The sequence below is a fragment of the Melospiza melodia genome, chromosome 3 (assembly GCF_035770615.1).
Source record: "Melospiza melodia melodia isolate bMelMel2 chromosome 3, bMelMel2.pri, whole genome shotgun sequence".
In the NCBI taxonomy this organism is placed as follows: Eukaryota; Metazoa; Chordata; class Aves; order Passeriformes; family Passerellidae; genus Melospiza; species Melospiza melodia.
The window spans coordinates 64,582,459-64,600,032 of record NC_086196.1 but is presented as its reverse complement, the minus strand read 5'-3'; the positions used below and the strand labels follow the sequence as shown (position 1 = coordinate 64,600,032).

The window sequence follows — 17,574 nt, the reverse complement described above, 5'->3', positions numbered from 1 at the left end:
CTGGTGTCAGTAACTCTCCCTCTGATCATGACAGCTAGAATTGGAGCCCTCTTTAATTTGGAGTGTTTTTAATACTGCTCTAAGCTCCTGATTAATGTTACAGGAGGTTGGTTGAGAGTAAATTGAGATGCTTTCTCCTGCAGGATTTAAATGTGCTGTTTCCATTGCCACATCCTGCTGATATAGTGGCTAAGGATTAAATTGAAGATCTAATTTGATGTGGGGTCTAATTATAAGCCTAGGAGCCTTAAAAGCCTATATTGCATTTATTATTCATTCAGTGTGTTCTTGAGGTACTGTAGTCTTTATTTACGGTTTAATGCATATGTTGGCTGACTTGGATGTATTATAATCTCCTTTTCCCCTGCCCTACTCCTGTGATCAATAAATCCTGGTTTGGATTATTATTTTTTTTAAACAGAAAACGCAACTTTGGAAACCGTGAAAAATACTGCAGTTTCCTTTCGATGGGAGCCTATTCTGCGCTTGCAGAAGAACCAATATTGCCATCTAGTGGGAGTGAAGATTCTGACCTGTCATGCTCCTCCCTCTAGATCCCTGTGATCTAGCAGCTCTCTTGGAGGCATCGCGTATATTTCATGTTTCTAATGAAGGTGCAGGAGTTCTCTTGCCCCAAACCATGGGGAAAGCCTCACTATTTTATTGCTGAAGTTACTCTTGCATGTATTTCTGGAAAATCAGGAATATTTTGCAGGTGTATAGATCCAAATGTGGTTCTTTCCAAGCTGCTTTCTAAAGTATACTGTCAAAGGAAGCACAAGGTAGTGTTTCTGTGCTGTGGTCTGTATGGGTAATGCTACTTTTTCAGTCCCTCTGCAACATATAATTGAATTTATGCCTTCGAACGTGCCAATTTTCTAACACCCATAAAGATTATCAGAAAATAGATATTTTTCAAGCCTTTGTGCAAAACATACATTGAAAGTGTTCTAGTATATACATGCAAAATCATATTGAAAATGTTCAGTGAAACAGAGCAGGAGGTGGGATTTGGCTGAAGCTTTGGGATAAAGTGATTTGCAGAATGTTTTTTTCTCCCTTTCCCCCCCCTTCATGTCAGACCAAGGCCCTCTAGGGGTTTCTAGAGATGGAGCTAGGATGACACCTCATTAAATTAAATTTTTTGTTCCTTTGTAACGCTATATTCAGCTTTTGTTGCCTTGTTACACTTTTTCCTCTGAAACTGCAGCTGGCTAGAATCGGCTAAGTAGCTGGTTTTTTTCATGGATTTAATCATAACGTTTAATTAATCTCCCTGCTTTAGTCATCAGTCTGCAGCTTAGCAGTGCAGGGTCCTAAGAACCTAAGCATTAGTTCTAAGTGCATTTTAGTGATGGTTTTAGTTAATTCTCGTGCCCAATCTCTGTGGTTTTGAATCGAAGTGCTAAAAGAGAAATCATTAACACAGCTCTACCTCATTCTGCTTGTAAAGCACAGAACCATTCAGCAGAGTGATAGTTATGACAGTGTCACTGTTACAACTCTTTCTTCTCTGTCCATTTTCCCCAGTCCTCCAGTAATGGACTGAATTCAGTCTAGAGTGGTTTACATATCTCTTGTCAAGCAAATTGCTACCTGCCTTTCAGAAAAGAGGCCAATGTATGTGTTTTCATCATGCTCAGTGCTCTTGACTCTTAATAATCTTTCTTAGCCTGAGGATATCAGTCTGTGTTTCATCATTGGCAATTGGTATTGAAAAGCTGTTTTTTTTAAGGTTTGCAATTGGTATCAAAAAGCTGCTTTGTTAATGTTTGCAATGGTAATTTCTCTGGACCTTGTTCTGTCACCTGTACTCCACTGAAAAGTTGGTTTTGCATTCAGTGCTGCATCACTGCTGATGCCCTGTCTTACTGTTTGTAATTGGGTGAGGCATGTATTGCATAGTTTGGGAAGGCCAGGGTTGTGGATGGAGAGAATTTGTAAGTTCTAAGTATTGTGTTGCCTTGGGATCAATGTCTGGGATCCTACCTGGTCATGAGAAGCACTGTGAGATGTCTGCTTCCTTTATTTGGAACAGGACTTTGAAGAAATTGGAAGATATTTATTGTAGGTCCATGTTTTTCATAGTGATGGTACTGTTCACATTTTACTTGTACTGTGCAGAAGGTAAAACTAGGAGAAATTTTGGACTAGGATCTGGTATCCATAATCAGTGCAAGAGAGGACTAATACGGGGAAGGCTGGCATACAAGTGGAGGAGTAGACAGAGAAAGTAAATGACTGCCTCAGTATTGGATACTGGTGAAAACTGTGTGGTCATCACCTTTGGTTTAATCTGTTTAGGTGGCATTCATGTGTCCATCATTTTCCATTTGTTTCTCTAGCCCTGCAGAATCAGGCTATCCTGTAGCTGGCCATGAAACTCCTGGTTCAGCAAAGCACTCCCCTCCTCCACATCAAGTCCCTCTTGCACCTTCAAGATCTCTGGTTAAACTCTGTAACCTTAAACCTTCTCACAGGCTTTCTGTCTTTGCATAATGACCCCAGGCCCTTCGTTTGTTTCTTTGGGTAACTCCCCCCCTGTCGTTTTATTTCTTGTAGACTGTAACTTCTGCTGGACAAAAACAGTGAAGGCTGTATCTTGTTTACTGTCAATTGTCATCCAGGCTTGATTGATGATGATGTGCTTTAGTCTGGGTGATCACATTGGTTTATATTTCAGAAGTAATACTACTGCTGGAAACAGATTTTTCTTCTCAGAGCAATGTTTCCGTAGTATTTTCAGAAACCATCATCTCCTCACCTTTCTGTGTCTCTCCTAGTACAAATATTTAAATGCTAAAATAATGTATTTAATTTTAATTCTCTGCAACCAAGAGAAGAAAAGAACAAAGCTGATAAGGAATGTGAAAAAAAAAATTAGCCAGCAGCCAATGGTCTTTGTTAAAGTAAATAATTTTTAAGAAGATAAAAGGTAATTAGAATTAATAGGCAACAGTTGATACATTATTATGACAGAGAACTGACTGAAATACTTGCAATTTTCAGATAATACATAATTTGAAAATTAAGGATTAAAGTGTTTTGAATTTTTTCAAAATTTCTTATATTATCTGACTCCTCCTGCTTTTCTACATGAAAAATATCTTGATTGCATTTCCATAAGCATGTTTTTTATTTACTTTGACATATTTTTCTTTGTTAGTACCTTGTAAAAAGACCTTTTTTTTTTTTATTAGAACTGTATGAAAGAGAAGAAATGGCTTGATAAAAGGAGTAGTTCTTCAATCTCTATTTCAAATCCTTCTGAATTTCTAAGGAGCTATTCCCCCCAGAAATTGGCAAACATTTATGAATAGGTTGCATCACAGCAACAATAATTTCTGTCTGCCCTCCTTGCTCTACTTTCTCAAAGATGATACAGGTATCCTGAAGTTACTACCTTGTTATTCTATAGCCTGGAAAAGAACATAATTTAGAGAGAACAAAATATAGCTGAGACCATCTGCCCAACTTTTCCTATTAATCTTCTTGCAGTTTTTCCCATTCATCCTACGCTCTCTGCTTTTAGAGCTACATTGCTAATGCTGCTTGAGCTTGGTTGGCTTTTTTAAAGAGAATTTGCATATGCAAAAAAATATGCTTGAAGTTATTTTAATGGATGTTATATTGTTATTATTGCTATTCTCACTAAGCCTGAGAATAGCATGGTACTAGGGTGTTTTTCCTATTCATAACCTCTTTCCCAGCGTGAATGTTGCATTGTCAACAACTGAGGGACATCTGTAACTCAAATAGTCTCATTTCCTCTTATCTGCTACTAAAATTTGAGGTGAGGGACATTTTTTTTCTGTTTGTTGGTAGTGTGGTTTTGCTTTATCCCAAAGTATCATGTTTTGATTCAAGAGCAAAATAGGATTGCATTGCCCCTTTAGTTATCATATTTTATGGCTTGAAAAACCAAGACTTTGATTTCTGAGCACTTATTTCCAGGTATGTGGTATGTTAGCTATTTAAAGATCCTCCCTCCCTCCCTCTTTCTTTTTGAAATTTGTCTTCCCTGATTATTGCTCCACAGCTCATTACTATTCATATAGAGTTATCCTTTTGCTGCTCCTTGTGTCTGCAAGGACACACATCACATAGTTAAGGCAGCAACCGAATGATCTGAATAACAATGTGAAATGCAAGATCTAGAAATAAATCATATGAACAGGGAAAATTACTGCAGCTTTGGAATGGCTAATTATATTGCACTTGGTGTATTTTATGGTACATCCTATTTGATATCTAATTATAAGTACATTTCCTATGCGACGTTAATTTCTCAGGACCTTGTTCTGTCACCTGTACTCCACTGAATAGTTCCTTTAAATGGTTCCCAGTGGCTGCTGTCTGGGGCAGAGGGGAGCACCAGTCAGCTGAATTGTCAGCTGTGTTATGCACGAGTGGAGCTAGCCTGGATGGTACACAGAGCCTTTACCAACATCTACCACCTTGCTTGCTTGTGCTTGCTGACACTGGAATGTTCGATTCAGAAGGAAATGTGGGAGAATTGAACTCCTCTGGCTCTCACTGTAATTTCTGTATGAGTTCAGTGAGGCATTGGTGCTCCTGCTGCTGCATGTGTCACGTTGCCCATATATATTTTCTTTCGGCAAGGTCCATTGGTTGAACACTTTAGGCTATCACAGGGGCTACCTTCCACTTGTCGTGTAAGTGGATTTTCACTGAGGAACCTGAAAGTGAGAGATAAAAATCTAAATTAAAGCACACCCTGGTCTGTTGTGATCATCTCTGTAAAGGGGCTAGAGAGCCATGCTGTGTGCCAAGGAATGGCTCCAGCAGAGCACCTGGGATGCAGAAATAGTACAACAGAGAACACTACTCTTTTATTACAGGAGAGGAACTTTTAAGGATGGCTGAAAATTTATCTCTTGGCAATAATTAGTGAACCATAGAGAAGTCTGTACTTAGATTCCTGCATGGAGATGTAATTGTAGTACAACTACCAGGAAAATCTGCAATATTGGCTTTTGAACCAGACAGTTTTGTAGGCTGGAGGATTGCTGTTGAAACTGGGAGAAAGAAAAATTATCTCAGATCAGTGCTGAATTGTTTTGGAAAAAAATAGGAAGCAGGTTATGCAACTTAAAACCTGGTATTTACTGTACATTTGTGTCTTTCTTCTATTTGTGTATTCTCTTTTTGTGCTGTTTAGTAAAATACGATGCATTTGAAGTTTCCTTCCACATTTCTTCGATTGTGTGTTGCCAAGTTAGCCTATTGCCCACAAAATTTTTGTCCCACTGAAATACAGAGAAAAGAAATTGGATAACAGGGAGCATTCTTTGCTGTGAGTAGATTCCACTATGACATTAAATTCTGGAATTACAAAGATCTGTATATTGGAGCTAGCATGAGATATAGATAAATAATTGCCTTCTGAAATAATAATAAAAATCCTGTTCCTCTTCCATTTCCTTTTAGTGAAAGTGTATGAGCTCACACTTCTCTTTTATTTGTGAGCTGCTCACAAATTTTCTGAGATTGCCCAGGGATAATTAAATTTAAGCAACATTATCTGTATACTATAGCTAGCATAATATTTCCCTCTTAATGATTATTCCTTTTCACTTCGTAATTTCCAGAAACTTTCAGTCTTTGCCTTGTTGCTTAAATTTCACTATCTCCAAGCAGAAAACTGGCTCCACCCTATGTATCCTGTAATCATTTAAAATTTCTACTTGACTCTTAGAATATTCCATCAGTGGGAAGTCAGGGAACAGATTTTCCAAGATATGAGAATAATTACTACTGAAAAATGCAAATTGAAGGCTGGATGCATGTCCATCAGCAGGGAGAAATTCCAAAAGCCAGAGCTAGCAGGAACCTCAAGAACAAGTGTTGGCATCAGGGAAGTTTTGGGGGAGTCAGCCTGAAACTTGGTCACTTCTCTTAAGTCTAAAATTTATACTGATCCTATAGTCCTAAGGAGTATATGTTGGTCACAATCCATAGTGCTGTGAATGGCATTCCTTTTGATAGGTGATTTGAAGTGGCTTTGGTAAGCCAGGATTGTCTTTCTAAATATTGTTTGCATGTGCATGTTTGTTGGTTTGCTTGTTATTTTGGGCTTGGCTTCTGAGGTTTGTTACATTGCAACACCTGTCAGTAAGTATTCTGAAACATAAGAGGAAACCTGTCTTTATGTAGTTAAAATAGATTTCATTTTAATTCAACTGCAAAATAAGGAAAGTGGTCTGTGTTCCATTGTGCGTTTTGAAAGTTGCAAAGTTGTTCTGGAGCTTTAAAGGGGGTCCTGAATTTTAACAGTGTTATCAAAGGTAACTAAGTTTACCCCTTTTCAGGGCTTCACACTAGGTGAGTTAAAAGGCTTTTCATCCTGATCCCTTGTGTTATTTGCAGTTGAATTTAAGATGGTTGAACTACAATACTAGCTGTAAACTGGATTTTCTGCTGATTTGATTCTTGAGAAGTGGAATTTAAATCTTGCTTATAAATGTTTGATAAAAAGAAACAAAACTCTTGAAACGTGTCTGGTATTCTTTGTGTGGAATTGCTGTCCATGGAAAGGTAAAAAAATGAACAGGAGGAAAACTATTTCTAAAAAATATTTTTTAAGTACTTTCAAGATTACTTTCAAGCATACCTAATAATTCTGCATCAATAAATAATTACATGCAGGTTTTAATTGAGCTTCTTTTTATTCTGGTGCATGTACTGTGGTATTCCATCTTGCATGGGCCACGGTTCAGAATCGGACCCTAAGAATCCCCACAGACACCACGGACTTCACAGACATCCATCAGTCTTCACAGTGCTGCCTAGAGCTGTTTTGGAGAAAATACTCCAAACTCTCCCTGTCTGACTTGGTTCTTCTGTAGCTCACAGAAAAAGCTCAAAATGCCTGCCAGCTGTTTTCCCTTCCATCCACTCCCACACATTGTGAAGGCTGTTTCTGGAACTGTTTCAACAAGTTTGTACATATGGCTTTCTATTAGATGGGATCAATAATTCCTATAATAACAGCTGAATCCTCTTATCATCTCAGGTAATTCCGGGAAATTGTTGCATTATCAGAAAGTCTGATTCTGCAGAATTGGCAAAAATAATTGCCTTGGTATTCTTGGTATGTTTGTCATGGTGTCATGAATGAATATATCCACAGGTCATATTTAATGGGACTATAATATAGTTTGTAAATATATCTAAATTAAATGAAAATTACGCAGAAACTCATGGAAGTCTCAACTCCAAAGAATTATTCATTTCAGTGGTGTTTTCAAACATAAGTATTCAGAGAAAGAGCTGAATTTACCAAAACAGAATGTGTAAAGATCCCATAGGTTGCAAGCTTGCAGAGTAGCTTTTCAATACTTTCTGCCAGGGAGTTTCAGCTGTGTGCTAGCCTTGGCACCCTTGTAGGTGGCTTTTGGCTGAGCCAACCGTGCTGTGGCCCTGGGTACTCCCTTCTGCCCTGCTGCTTCCCCCCAGCACTCTGCAAACCCTCTGCACCCTGCAGCTGCTGCGGCTCCAGCACGGCAAATGTGATTACCTCAGTGGAGAACGCCTTTTAGGGAGCACTGGTATTGATTCTGGAATAATGGTCCTTTTATCTTCCACTTATTTTTCAGCTTTCAGCCACGGGCTTTTCCTTATTATTGCTCCCATGGACCTATTTCAAAACCAGCACAATATCTGTAGTTCAGCAGAAATAAGTGGCAAGGAGCATCCTCTGCCTCTTCTATGAATAATGAAGCAGCAAAGGAAGGATTTGGTCTATAACATCAGTAAATATATTGATGGGATGGACAGGAAGGAATTAAATACTTGTGACTATACGTAAACTGTCATAATTCTATGAAAGAAAATTTTTAAAGGCATTTGAAGGCTGATTTTTGAGTTCCTATTGGGGAAAAAAAGTTGTAGGTTTTGTAAATTAAGCATTGTTTCAATTTGCAGGACGTAAATAAGAGACAGACATGTAGTAGACTTTTCATGGCTTTTCTACACCTCCCCAAACTATGCTGAGAGCTGTTTCTGCCACTGGCCATAGAACTTCTTGGGTTCATAAGTTCTGAGCACGAGAGCCCTGAAGCTCTGTGCTTTCAGGTCCATGGTCCCTTCCCACTGACAACTTTCTTAAGAACTTTGCCCTAACTAAAAGAACTTCTTCCTGCCCACCAGCAAGCAGCTTTCTGCTTCATCTCACCAGTCCTGATTTGTATCCTTGCTCAACTGGTTGTAGGTAGACCAAATACCCTTCAACTTTTTCATCACAGAATTACTCACTTTCTGACCTGAGTACCTTTTACTCTCTTCCTACTCTCAGTAGCCATCCTCTCACTGGCATTTTTACTAGTGCTTTTAGGTTTAGTCAAGCGATGCTGCGTGGGTCCTGATAACCTTAAGGTTAACCTTCACAAACAGCAGTATCTTATCTTTCCTGTGAGACTTCCAGTAAAAGTGACAAGTAGAATGTTACAAGGCTGAGTCGTGTGGAAGGGCATGTGCTAAGTAGGATCTGAAATAGGACCATCAGTATTTCCCATGGGGACTCACTAACAGTGTGTTTTCTTATCAGTGGGTGTGTTGGGTAGTTGTGAGTGGAACTCTGTCCCCCTGACAAACATCTGTCAGCTGTAATCCTGGGCTGGACACACTGTGACAGAAACCTAGCAGATCAGGGAACTTAATATAAGAGACCACTCCTCTGTGTACAAGTTCTGGATTGAATAGTTTTTCCCTTCCAGCTGAAGATAAGTACAGCACCGGCACTTAGAGGGACAGGGCTGTGGGGGGAGGGTGGAAAGGAATGCTGTTCTATACTAGTGCTAAAAGCAGAGATAAGGACTTTGAATGCTGGTTATCAAGGTGGCGTTAACCCTGCCTGAGTATTTGCAAAATTCTTGTTCCGTTTCTGATAGCCTTGGAGAGCAATCTGTGAACCAAGCTGGGGTACATGCTGCTGCAAAATTTCATGAGCTTTTGCCTGTATTCAGCAGCAGCTGAAATAATTTGAAAATCACTGTGATGTTTTGTGGAGTTAAAATTAGGTCAGAGTTTGAATGAAATAGTTATAAATGAAATACTTTCTCCACATTAGATCTTTTCAACATATGTACTCCATGGCTATATGAGATGGACTTGAATGAGGTGGATGGAAGCAGGAATGATTTCTCTTCTGATAAGAAGTCACCCTGAGAATGCCTAACTGGGACATTTTTTCCTTCTGGTGAAGCACAAGGAATAGTACCACATTATTATTTCTGAGTGGCAATTATTTGAGAAAGGTGATGTTTGGTTTTTTTTTTTTTTTTTTTTTTTTTTTTTTTTAATTGACCTTCCTGTGCCATGTGAGTAGATCACAGTGAAGTGCTGAGAGCTCTGGAGATGGCACTGATCCATGGCAAAAATCTATCAGAGATTTAGAGATGAATACAGCACAAAAGTAGGAAATATTCAGGGATTTTATTATCACAGGGTACTTCCATCTTTTATATAATTTTCTAAAGAATAACATCCTTCTATGGAATTCTTTGTGCCATAGCAATCCATCCTGTTTTTAATTGCAGGGTTCTGAGATATAATTAATAATGTAATTTGTATGTCCTCTAAGACATGAACTAGAAAAGCTTTCTAAACTTGCTGGTTGAAGGTTCTTTTGCAGAGTCAAACTTCTTAAGAAACTTCTGATTCTCACATAATGGGGGTGGCAGTTTCAAAAAGGCGATAATAAATTGGGTTTTGATCAAAAATGAGATGACTGCAGTTTCAACTCATAAAGAAAATGCAGAGCAGTTAGAAAGTGCAGGATAATTTTGAACTGGTTACTTTCCACTGCAGCAGGTTTTATTTTCTCATTCATATTGGTATTTCTGCAAGTAAATTTAATTTGATTAATCTGAGAACTACTCATTTAGTGTTAATCCAATGCTGAAAATTATGTTGATATCACAGGCCCGAAAGCATCCTGTTGTCTTTCTTGTCTTTTGAGAAGTTCCCCAGTAAGTCAGTTCTTAATATAAAAATTACAGAGCACGGTAAAGAAGGGATGGAAGAAGAATAACTTACTTCCATATATAAACAAAACCCAAACGAACAGGACATGTTGATTCCTGAGATGAATTAGCACTGTAGTAAGTAAAGATGAGATAATTCACTGATGGACACACACTGCTGCTGGCTTTCATAACAGGGCTATGGTGTCTACTTCCTCTGTACTTTGGGGTTGGTGCTGCATTTTAGCAGAATTTATATGGCCTCAGATGAGTTTTAGTTGAACAGGAATCAATGGGCATTGTGGAAATAACCAGGCTTATTGGAGTTAAGCTGCAGTTTTAAAAGTGTTTCTCCTTCTCTAGGCAGATCTTCAGTGAAATGAAAATTGGGTTGAAAAATGTTATTGTTACATAATAAGCCAGAGAATGCTCTACTGGAACAGCAAAACTTAGAAATATTGCTATGGCTGTAAAGCATCAAATATATATTTAAATATGTCAGTTGCTGTGGCAAAAAGATAGAGCAGACATTTGTGTTTGTCATGATTGATTTACCACGTGAAATCTTGAGATAATGCAGAAAAGAGAACAGAGCATCAGATAATATCATAGAAGCGTTAGCCAGTTTTAATTAAGGGGCATTTTTATCTACTCCAGCCTTGCTTGTGTGTCTGCTCACGCTTTCAAGGAGATTGACCAGGCTCATTTTGTGAGGCTTCAAATTCTGGGGTTTTGTTCAAGTTACTTCTGTTACTATTTCTTACTGGGGGTGGGGTGGGTTGGGTTGGTGTCATAGGGTACCGAGGAGGTGAGGAGTGAAGTCCTGTCCCCAGGTGCCAGCCCCTACAGCTGCTGCCAGCAATCCAACAACAGGGCTTACAGAGCAGTGGGGGCTGCTAACAAGGCTAGCTGGCACCCCGCACTTCAGTCTTGGTGGCTGGAGAACATCAACCATGAGCAGGCAGAGGCTGGGGGTGGAGGTACAGGCAGATAGATGCACAAGCTGGGCTGAAGTAGGTAGAGACCAATGGGCAGCGCTGTCTCTGTACAAGATGGCAAAGACCTTGGTTGGCCAAAGGGAGCTTTAGAAGAAAGAAGCCTTGACTGTGAAATGTAGGTCCCTACCTGGCTCACTGAAAGACAAGTAATCCCCAAGTCTGTACCTGTGGAGAGGCTCTTGGGCACTTGACAGGATTCATCAATAAAATCTCCTGCTTTGGCCCTTTGTGGTGTGAGACCTCTGCCTGGTGTCTCATGCAGCCCTTGGAGCAGTTTTGGGCTGTGCCACCCTGTGCTTGCCCCTGCTGGCTGTGGTTCCCCAGACTGCCAGGGCTGCAGGCGAAGCACTGGCCATGGGTGCGCTGAGATGTTCTGCTCATTTGGAGCGGGATGATGCTGCTGGGGAACTGTTGTCATCTTATCACAGGGGTTCTATACGGTTGTTTTCTTATCACAAAAGATTAATACGTTCTTGGTGTTTCTCATGGGCAGCTCTTCAGAGCACTCACTCTTTCTTTTTCACAAAGCAGCCAACTGACTCCAGTTCTTCCTCAAGCAGCCACCCCACTCTTTTATAGCACTCTTCTTCTCATTGGTCACAGCTGTGGCCTGTTAAAGTCAGGCCTATTCCTAATCTTTGCTAATTGAGCCAGCTGCAGCTCCTTAGGGGTAAGATTACTTTCTATCTACACTATCTTTATTTTCTTATATTCTATTGTCCTGCAGGGAATGAGAGGGGCTGTGTAGTGTATGTGTGCTGTGCAGTGTATGTAGTGTGTGCTGTGCTGTTCTGTGTGTGTAGTGTGTGCTCCATGTGTGCAGTGTGTGTGCTGTGCAGTATGTGCAGTGTGTGCTCTATGTGTGCTGTGCAGTATGTGCAGTGTGTGCTCTTTATGTGCAGTGTGTGTGCTATGTGTGCTGTGTGTGCTCTGCATGCTGTGCAGTGTGTGCTGTTCTGTGTGTGCAGTGTATGCTCTGCATGCTGTGTACGTGCAGTGTGCTGTGCTATGTGTGCTGGGCTGTGTGTGCTCTGTGTGCTGTGCTGTTCCATGTGTGCAGTGTGTGCTCTTTGTGTGCAGTGTGTGTGCTATGTGTGCTGTGCAGTATGTGCAGTGTGTGCTGTGTGTGTGCAGTGTGTGTAGTGCAGTGTGTGTAGTGCAGTGTGTGCTCTTTGTGTGCTCTGTGTGTGCAGTGTGTGTGCTATGTGTGCTGTGCAGTGTGTCCTGTGCAGTGTGTGCTCTTTATGTGCAGTGTGTGTGCTATGTGTGCTGTGTGTGCTCTGCATGCTGTGCAGTGTGTGCTGTTCTGTGTGTGCAGTGTATGCTCTGCATGCTGTGTACGTGCAGTGTGCTGTGCTATGTGTGCTGGGCTGTGTGTGCTCTGTGTGCTGTGCTGTTCCATGTGTGCAGTGTGTGCTCTGTGTGTGCAGTGTGTGTGCTATGTGTGCTGTGCAGTGTGTGCTGTGTGTAGTGCAGTGTGTCCTGTGCAGTGTGTGCACTGTGTGTGCAGTGTGTGTGCTATGTGTGCTGTGCAGTGTGTCCTGTGCAGTGTGTGCTCTTTGTGTGCTCTGTGTGTGCAGTGTGTGTGCTATGTGTGCAGTGCAGTGTGTCCTGTGCAGTGTGTGTAGCGTGTGTGCTATGTGTCCTGTGCAGTGTGTGCTCTTCATGTGCTGTGCTGTGCAGTGTGTGTGCTATGTGTGCTGTGTAGTGTGTGCTCTTTGTGTGCTGTGTGTGTGCAATGTGTGTGCTATGTGTGCTGTGCAGTGTGTCCTGTGCAGTGTGTGCTCTTTATGTGCTGTGTGTGTAGCGTGTGTGATATGTGTCCTGTGCAGTGTGTGCTCTTTATGTGCAGTGTGTGCAGTGTGTTTGCTATGTGTCCTGTGCAGTGTGTGTGCTATGTGTGCTGTGTGTCCTGTGCAGTGTGTCCTGTTCTGTGTGTGTAGCGTGTGTGCTATGTGTCCTGTGCAGTGTGTGCTGTGTGTGTGCTGTGTGTGTGCTGTGTGTGCTGTGCAGTGTGTCCTGCAGAGCACAATGCCGCACTTGGGTATTGCCGGGTGTTTCCAGGGCTGACCTGTTACTGTAAAACTGAAATGTTTGGTTTTCCAGGCTGCCACGTGGAATTGAATGTGTATTTACACCAGTGATTTTGGAACTTTCTGTTCCACGTGTTTTCTTTTTAAATCTGATTTCCGCTCAGATGTTCATAATGGGGAGGATTTACTTTAAAATCCCTAATTTTCCCCCATGATTTTGTTTAAACTCAGTTTAAGGATGAAGTTAAGCAGCTAGTAATCCATTTATATTTTTTATACTACTCTATGTTTGTAGACTAGAGCTGCTCCTATTATCTCTTCTAATTTGCTTTGGGTGGGACAAAGTACATGAAACTAAAATTAGAAAAGCTTTCAGTTATTTTGTTTCTGGGAAGGGTAAGTCTTGGATGTGTTAGTCTCATGTTGACCTTTGACAGGGCCAACAGGTTTTTGGATGGGAGTTGTAGCTTAAGTTGTTCTGTTTAGGCTAATAGCACAAATGTTTAATAAATTGTTTCTAAGTTGCTGTGGAAACACACTTGATTTTCTTTTAAAAAAATAAAACTACTTGAAATTCTAACTTTTAAGTCAGATATTGAGTAATGTTACTGAAAAGTTACCAGTTTATAACATTTTAGAAAATTACTGTCATGGAAGTTTAGACATAACCAGATATTCCAAATAATTAATTTTCATAACAAGGGGCAAAGGACAACAGTTTGAGTTCTCATCATCACCAAGGTGATTTAGAAGTACATGCTACTGATGGTCAGGTTCTGATAAGCTGTTTACATTTTTTTGAATCATCTGCTGCTTTCTATTCCATTTTGTCTTTCCATAAATTTGTTTGTTGCTGAAGAAAGTAAAAAGGAAATTTAAATGGTAACTCTTTTGTTTTGTTTTGTTTGACTCTAATGGTAAAGGAAATTTAAATGGTAACTCTTTTTTCATTGAAAGCCAATATAATTACAAAAAAATCTGACTTTTGCTTGTGATAAACAACCTTATGTGTATGGAGAGTGTATTTGTTTCAAATGAGATAATTTTTTAAGAGATTTGCAAATAACCTTTAAATTGGATGAATTGCTGCCTTTTCCCTTAGCTTTCTACTTATGTGTCTGCTTATTGATTTGAAATTTGGGAGGAGAACCTTCTTCTTAATCCCCAGAATTGGCTTGTTAGTATTGCTTGGGAAACAATAAATATACAGACCCGTAAATCTTGAAGAATTTTCCTTCTCTTTCAAGGATAATGGATTTAATGGAATAGAATCATCATTGGAAAGCATCAAAGCCAAGACAATTTTCAAAGGCCATGACTAACCTTCTCAGAAGAGTCACTGCCTTAGAAAGAGGCAGAGAGTGTGGAGGTAGCACCGATGGCCCCAGTCCAAAAGGCTGTGATTTTTGTGTCATGCTCATACTCCTGTATCCAAAGAATCCATACTTTTATTAATGACTGCTTTGTCTGTCTAGGTTTTTTGGTGGGCTTTTTCTTGTTTTTGTTTTCAATTTTGCAGGTTTAAAAAGCTAAGTAGTTGTAATTCTGCCAGTATTCCTGCCTCTAACAATGCAAAAAGCCCTTCTACCAAGTTTAATGGCAGGGAAGGTCCACGCCTTTCCAGCTTGGACCTGAAAATCCTTTTCTTCTTTTTTAATTGCCTTACAAAATGGCCTACTCCTGCAAAACCACTTTCTGACAATGTAGGGTGAGTGACTATACAGATTTGCTCCAGGTAAGAAATACAGACACTCACATAGGGGAGGGGAAAAACTAAAAAACTTTTGGGTGAAAGCTTCAGAAACACCAAGTTGACTAAAAATGTGCATTTTTATGAAAAGCAAAGTGTCTGTGTCACTTTGGGAGGGTGTTGGAGTGAGAGGGCTTCCAGGCTGTGCTTGCTTATGGAGGGGGTCATGCTTCCAGCTCCACTGGGTGTTTCTGAATGTCTTATTGTATAAATTGAGAAAATAGATGGGGAAAGCAGGTGGAAATCTCTCTGGGGGATTTTGTTTTTGACTTGCTATAATGGTTTAAGAGTTAGCAGTTAGAGCTAAGCAGGTGTTTTAAGAGCTCTTATTTAACAATTATCACTCATTTCCGGGCTTCCTGTTTGTTCAGACTGCCGGAGAACATCACAAAATCAGCCAACTGCTCTCAAAACCTCTTTTAACCCTTTGTCATCCAGTGGAGCTGGGAAAAACCCCATCAGAACCACACGGATGAAGGACATGGCACAAAGCTGCTGTGCAAAGACTGCGGCAGATGTAAACAAAGCTCTTGCAAATTTTGAAATGCATAGGAGCCTTGCATCACTGTAAATAGACACTATCCTTGTCTCATCTCTTTGACTGGTGTTTTGGGTCAATTAGGGAAGGAACTTAGGGAAGCTCATGGAGATCATTCAGTTTGGTATTTTTCCTTGCATTTTTTATGTTAGCTTATTTTTTTCCTACTCCCTTAACATTTTCCATTATTGGCCCAGGACATGACAGACACATGAGGATTTATGAAGAAGATGGCATTACTTAACCATCCTTCAAAAGCTCATGTAATGCTCAAAATATTCTTTGTTGTGAATCATTGTGATAAATTGGAATTTGAAAAAAGTACTAGAAAGTTGTGAAATATATCCTTTTGTCTTTAGTAATTGCTGTCTGCTGATAATACGCAAGTGAGTTTTTCATCTACTCGTAACTGTTGTTCCATAGATTAGTACTAAACTATGGGGAAAGTGTGATCTTAATCAGGATTTTAAAGTTAAAACACTGACAGCACTCTGGAGTTTGGTGATCTTAATCAGGATTTTAAAGTTAAAACACTGACAGCACTCTGGAGTTTGGTGTTCGGACACATAACAAACTGCAAGTTTGTGAGGGCTTTTTTGGTTGGTCATGTAACAAGGCTTATTGTCAAATGGCTCACATTAATATTTATTCCTAAAATGAAATAAATGTCAGCAGTTATTTTCTGGGGCACATGTGCAGTCTGCTTACTGCATGTGTCTGCTTTGTCAAGCAGGGAGTCTTTAAGAAACAGTCTCAGCATGTTCAGAGATCCTGTTGTACTTCCTTGAGAGATAAAAATGGAAAAATGCTTTTTAGTTGGAGTGCCTCTGCAGGTTGTGGAGATGAATAAGAAAGGACAGGCTCCTCACTAGTAATGGCCCTTGAGTGATGAGTCCTGGTGAGAGTAAGAAATCTGGGATGTATGTGTCCATTCCTACATTTGCACGCTGCTGATGGTGTTCATGCTACCTTCAGCTCTGTTCATTCTGGTATAAATAAGTAATTTTTCTAGATTTCCTGAAACTAAACCTCCATCCTCCCAGTGTAAGAGACTTAAGTCAGGCCAGATGAAAGTTCTGCTCTGGCAGAAAGGCTCTTGGTGAGGAAGCTGTTCCTGCTATCAGAAAAGCAATTGTTGTGAGTGGGAGAGTGGGGAGGAGTGTGCTCTGTGCGTGTGCTCCTGCACCCCACCGATGGTGTGCAGGGTCCCTGAGGTCACAGGGAAGTGCTTTCTTTACAAACCTCCCATGCACATGTGCCAATGCCCTGTGTTTCTGCTGTCATCTGTCCTGGTAGCTGGTAACATTCACTTCAGGAAATTCTGATTGCAAGTTTAAAAGTGTTGCTGAATGTGATGTTACAAGCTTTCTTCAGCTGAAATCACAGAGTGTTTTTGGTTTACAGTTCTAACAGTCTTGAGCATGATGATAAGAAAGCAGTATGAATGGATAAAGACAATTTACATTAAGCATGAATGTAGTAAAATAGAGTTGCACCCTAATATGCTGTGAGTTTAGTCCTCAAAAGAGAACAGCAAAAAAAACCAGGGTCTTGTGTTCTGGTTTGAGTACCTTTCAGTTTCCTGCTAAGAAATGGATAATAGTTTCTCCTGTTTCCTTTTACGATAAAGTACATATTCTACAGGTTTTTTTCTCTCCCATATTTCCTGTTTGTTTTCTCATCCCATGTCCAAAATCAAAATCCATTAACTCATCAGTGGGAGTTAATGAATCCTTATACTGAAAACCCGAGGAAACGAAGCAACAGAAACTTGTGAATGATTTCCAAGGAAAGGAACAAAAGTCTTTGCTTGCAATGCCAAACCAGATTGTTATTCCTTGAAGTTCCCCAGAACAGGAGGTGGATCTTTTGTCCTGGAGCTGCTGTATGGGCTCAGACTTGTCACAGGCACCCTTCAGAATTACTGCTGCAGAAATAACAATTCATTACTCTTGTTGAGAGCCTACATTATCTTGCAATGTTTTGCTGGAGCCACTCTCCTGAGCTGAAAGGCTTTTTGGCAGCAGAGTTGGGCTTGGTACTGCAAACATCTGATTCAGCTTATGGCAAGGTCAATGTTCCTGGCCCAGGTACTCAGTTTGCATTTGTTTTTTCTGGTTTGCATTTATTTTTTTTTCAGAGTTGTATTGAGGATTTGGAGGGGTAATACAGGAGATTCAGAGTGCTTGATTCCTCAAGTTATGCTTTGGAAATCTAGCCTCAGTTAATTTCAAGTGAAAGCTGTCCAAATGTAGTTAATCACTTGCTT

At 40.2% G+C, this 17,574-nt stretch overlaps 1 protein-coding gene across 2 annotated transcripts in view; it reads left to right on the top strand.

Annotated features, from left to right (window-relative positions):
* The window catches only part of PRKCE (protein kinase C epsilon), a 288,247-nt gene that overhangs the window by 62,751 nt on the left and 207,922 nt on the right, over positions 1-17,574 (top strand). The gene's annotated exons all lie outside the window — the stretch shown is intronic.